Genomic DNA, 6,000 nt, shown 5'->3' with positions numbered 1-6,000 from the left:
GCTGCCAGCGGTCCATGAGGAACAGGTGCGCTGCCAGTGGTCCACGAGGAACAGGTGCGCTGCCAGTGGTCCATGAGGAACAGGTGCGCTGCCAGTGGTCCACGAGGAACAGGTGCGCTGCCAGTGGTCCATGAGGAACAGGTGCGTTGCCAGTGGTCCATGAGGAACAGGTGCGCTGCCAGTGGTCCATGAGGAACAGGTGATTCCTGTGTTTTATGTGGTAGTGCTGTTTTGTCTTCATTTTTAAATGTTTTAAAGTGTCACGATCACTGTCCTCGACCTCCCTGTCATAAATAAGCCGAGGCGCAGCGTGCCGGTAATTCCACATCCTTTATTTAGAAGTGAAAACCGAACAAAACAATAAACAGGATAAACAGAAAGAAACGTGACGTTCTGGGGGGAAAAAGGGCTGCCTAAGTATGGTTCCCAATCAGAGACAACGATAGACAGCTGCCTCTGATTGGAAACCATACCTGGCCAAAACATAGAAATATAAATACATAGAATGCCCACCACATATCACACCCTGACCTAACTAAACAGAGAAAAACGGCTCTCTCAGGTCAGGGCGTGACATAAAGGATACAAATTGTTGTTGTTTTTTTACCCAAAAATCCATCAATCAATCAATCTTTCAAGGCAGCGCCACATTGTGCAGGAGCCCAAGAACAATGGAGAGCCCTGTCCCAGTCTGGAGGAGCAGGCAGGCTGCATGGATTACCAGTCACTCCAGGGAGAGTTCTGCACTCAGAATATTGGTAACACACGCACGCACGCACGCACTCACGCACACACACACACACACACACACACACACACACACACACACACACACACACACACACACACACACACACACACACACAAACAGGGACACACACACACACAAACAGACACACACACACCACACACACACACACACACACACACACACACACACACACACACACACGGACACACAAACAGGCGCGCACACACACACACACACACACACACACACACACACACACACACACACACACACACACACACACACACACACACACACACACACACACACACACACAGGGAAACAGATATAAGAACACACAACAGGGTCCACAACAGTGGTCACTGAGTCCCTAACACTAACCCTGTACACACTCCTATCATATCTCTAAATATATCTGTATGCACTCCTATCATATCTCTAAATACTCCTATCATATCTTTAAATACTCCTATCATATCTCTATTCATTTATCCTTTATTTAACTAGGCAAGTCAGTTAAGAACAAATTCTTATTTTCAATGACGGTCTAGGAACAGCGGGTTAACTGCCTTGTTCAGGATGCAGAACGACAGATTTTTACATTGTCAGCTCGGGGATTCGATTCAGCTACCTTTCGGTTTACTGGCCCAACGCTCTGACCTACCGAGGATACCTACTCCTATCATATCTCTAAATATATCTATAGATATATATCAATATCTATGCACTGTATATCTATACACATTCTTGTTGACCTCTCATTGTGGTTTTAACATGGAGACTGTATTGGGTCTAGTTGTGGTTATGACATGGGGACTGTGAGGGTCTAGTCGTGGGACTGTGAGGGTCTAGTCGTGGTTATGACACGGGGACTGTGAGGGTCTAGTTGTGGTTATGACATGGGGACTGTGAGGGTCTAGTCGTGGGACTGTGAGGGTCTAGTCGTGGTTATGACACGGGGACTGTGAGGGTCTAGTTGTGGTTATGACATGGGGACTGTGAGGGTCTAGTCATGGTTATGACATGGGGACTGTAAGTGTCTAGTTGTGGTTATGACATGGGGACTGTGAGGGTCTAGTCGTGGTTATGACATGGGGACTGTGAGGGTCTAGTCGTGGTTATGACACGGGGACTGTGAGGGTCTAGTCGTGGTTATGACATGGGGACTGTGAGGGTCTAGTCGTGGGACTGTGAGGGTCTAGTCGTGGTTATGACATGGGGACTGTGAGGGTCTAGTCGTGGTGTTGACATGGGGACTGTGAGGGTCTAGTCGTGGTGTTGACATGGTCTCTCTCCAGGTCCAGGTTTCATCACCACCATGGATCTGTTAGGTAAAGGAAGAAGACAGCATGACATCAAACCTCTGAACCCTGGGTATTATACTTTGTAATAGATACTTAGTGTTGTGAACACTTATATCAACTCTTGTAATGCTCTTTTGATTCCACCTGCCTACTGTTTAGTTCAAAAGGGTTTCCACCGTCTTTCCGAGTGGAAAACATAAGCTTTTGCCCTCGTACCCATCATCACAGGAACAACAGTGTTTACCCACCTGGATATGAGGCGGACACACACACACACACACACACACACACACACACACACACACACACACACACACACACACACACACACACACACACACACACACACACACACACACACACACACACACACACACACACACACACACACACACACACACACACACGCTGAGGGCAGATTTAAGATCCTAAACGAAACCCTTTGAAATATAACACTAGTATTTAGCAGGGACGAAACATGAATAACATTACATGTACAAAGGATCTGGATAACAAAAGGCCAAGTTGCTCTGAACGCACAGAAACCACAGACACACCCAGGCTTGCATCCCAAAATAGCACCTTATTCCCTACATAGTGCACTACTTTTGACCAGGGCCCATGAGGTGTGGTCACAAGTAGTGCACTACGTAGGGAATAGGGTGCAATTTGGGACACAGTACTACTGATGACCCAACCTAGGAAAATTCCTATTACACATTCACATTGATCCTTTGGGGGTGGGGGTGGGGGGGGGGGGGGGGGGGTCCCAAGATATAGTGCACTAGATCAAAGTTGATATCCATTTACTGCAGACCTACCGGTATTTCAACACTTGTGGGGGAGGTCTTGACTTATTATGTGAAGGTCCAGCCAGCACCCCCCCCCACCTCGGGCACCCCCATTTAATTCAAGCCATCAGTATTCAATTAAATAACTTTGTCTGCATCTCAAAATGGCACCTTGTTACCTATGGGCCCTGGTCAAATCTAGTGCACTATATATATATATATATATATATATATATATATATATATGGGGAAAAAAGTGCAATTTGGGACAAAGTTATAGTGTGGAATGTCACATATGATATTTCAAACCCTCTGCCTGTCCCCTTCCTCCGTCCCCTCCGTCAGGTTCTGTATGGAGTATATACTGTAAGATGGAGTCTCTGACTCCTCACTGCAGGGTGGAGGACCGACCTCACACCCACTGGATGCAGAACCTACGGGAGGGTTACGTGGTGTGTGTGTGTGTGTGTGTGGCGTGCCGACCACCCGCCATGCGTAACCATAGCGGCAGCTGCCAGGGAGACGGGCAAGAATCCGACAGGTACGGGTCACGGGAAGGATCATTTTAAAGACATTTGTTATTTTATGAAGAAAGTAAAGTAAGCAATGTTCAAGCTAGAATGACACAACATAGTGCAGATTGTGTAGTGTGAGGCAGCTTTGATGTCCAAGCCTCTGGAAAGGATGTAAGTTGATTTGTTATTGTAAAAAATGCACATTATTGACGTAATGAGAAGTTCAATATGATGCTACAGCATTTATTTTGTTTTAGTTTGTGGTAACATTTGACAGGAGTACAAGCTGAATCGAAACAGTTTGCAATAATGAAAACTTTGTGACTAAAGGATACATTTCTGTTTTTAAATAAATTTAAAAAAACATGTTAGTTTGAGAAATGTTTCACACACGGACGTACGGTAGTTGTGTGGTCATCACAGTGATCTCTTTGACCCCCCCCCCCTCACCTGTTAGAATGACCTTTCATGACCATTCAGTGGTATTTCCAGGTATCTTCCTGTATCCCTGTCTGCCCTCCACCAATCCATTGCTATTAGCTTTGTGGGAAGTACTGACCCGAGTATCGAGAAAAGTTTTGCAGCGAAAAATGGAAACAAGTGTTTGTTACTGGCAGGCTGTGAGCCATACTAACCTATGACCTGTGGGGAGCTGCTATTGGCTGGCTGTGAGCCATACTAACCTATGACCTGTGGGGAGCTGCTATTGGCTGGCTGTGAGCCATACTAACCTATGACCTGTGAGGAGCTGCTATTGGCTGGCTGTGAGCCATACTAACCTATGACCTGTGAGGAGCTGCTATTGGCAGGCTGTGAGCCATACTAACCTATGACCTGTGAGGAGCTGCTATTGGCTGGCTGTGAGCCATACTAACCTATGACCTGTGAGGAGCTGCTATTGGCAGGCTGTGAGCCATACTAACCTATGACCTGTGGGGAGCTGCTATTGGCTGGCTGTGAGCCATACTAACCTATGACCTGTGGGGAGCTGCTATTGGCTGGCTGTGAGCCATACTAACCTATGACCTGTGAGGAGCTGCTATTGGCAGGCTGTGAGCCATACTAACCTATGACCTGTGAGGAGCTGCTATTGGCAGGCTGTGGGGAACTCTCGCTGTCGAGGAACATGGAAGAAGATCCAGAGAACAGCACAGTGCTCCTGTCCTCACGTCCACAGCTTCCTCTTCATATAAACACACAGCAAGTCCCCAGTCCCAACTGGAACCCTGTTCATTGTATAGATAGGCTGGCTGACAACGGCACGGACATGATGTGTGCGCATGTATGGGGAAGAAGACAGTGTGTCATGATTGTGAACGGTCAAATAGCTAGCAGCAATGACAAGAAACTGCCATGTGAGGAATTGTACGTGGCTCATTTTAGGTAGTTAGTGTGGCTTGCGAAGCAAGAGTCCCCACTTTAAATCTTCAATATACACGACATGGCCAAAAGTGTGTGGACAACCTTTCAAATTAGTCATGAAATCTCCATAGACAAACATTGACAGTAGAATGGCCCGTACCGAAGAGCCCAGTGATTTTCAACGTGGCAGCGTCATAGGATGCCACCTTTCCAACAAGTCAATTCGTCAATTGTCTGCCCTGTTAGAGCTGCCCCCCGGTCAACTGTAAGTGCTGTTATTGTGAAGTGGAAACGTCTAGGAGCAACAACGGCTCAACCGCAAAGTGGTAGGCCACACAAGCTCACAGAACGGGACCGCCAAGCGCTGAAGCGCATAACGCGTAACAATCGTCTGTCTTCGGTTGCAACACTCACTACTGAGTTCCAAACTGCCTCTGGAAGCAACGTCAGCACAAGAACTGTTTGTCTGGAAAGTCATGAAATGGGTTTCCATGGCCGAGCAGCTGCACACAAACCTAAGATCACAATGAGCAACGCCAAGCGTCACCTGGAGGGGTGTAAAGCTCGCCGCCATCGGACTCTGGAACAGAGGAAACGCGTTCTCTGGAGTGATGAATCACACTTCACCATCTGGCAGTCCGACGGACGAATCTGGGTTTGGCGGATGCCAGGAGAACGCTACCTGCCCGAATGAATAGTGACAACTGTAAAGTTTGGTGGAGAAGGAATAATGTTCTGGGGCTGTTTTTCATGGTTCGGACCCCTTAGTTCCAGTGAAGGGAAACCTTAACGCTACAGCATACAATGACATTCTAGACGATTCTGTGCTTCCAACTTTGTGGCAACAGTTTGGGGAAGGCCCTTTCCTGTTTCAGCATGACAATGCCCCCGTGCACAAAGCGAGGTTCATACAGAAATGGTTCGTCGAGATCGTTGTGAAAGGACTTGACTGGCCTGCACAGAGCCCTGACCTCAACCCCATCGAACACCTTTGGGATGAATTGGAATGTCGACTGCGAGCCAGGCCTAATCTCCCAACATCAGTGCCCGGCATCACTAACGCTCTTGTGGCTGAATGGAAGCTGCGGGGAAGTCCCCGCAGCAATGTTCCAACATCTAGTGGAAAGCCTTCCCAGAAGAGTGGAGGCTGTTATAACAGCAAAGTGGGGACCAACTCCATATTAATGCCCATGATTTTGGAATGAAACGTTTGACGAGCAGGTGTCCACATACTTTTGGTCATGTAGTGTTTTTCCTACTCATTATAGTTATCATTT

Source organism: Salmo salar, chromosome 19 (genome assembly GCF_965601325.2).
Source record: "Salmo salar chromosome 19, fSalSal1, whole genome shotgun sequence".
Lineage (NCBI taxonomy): Eukaryota > Metazoa > Chordata > Actinopteri > Salmoniformes > Salmonidae > Salmo > Salmo salar.
Note: the sequence above shows the minus strand (reverse complement) of the source record.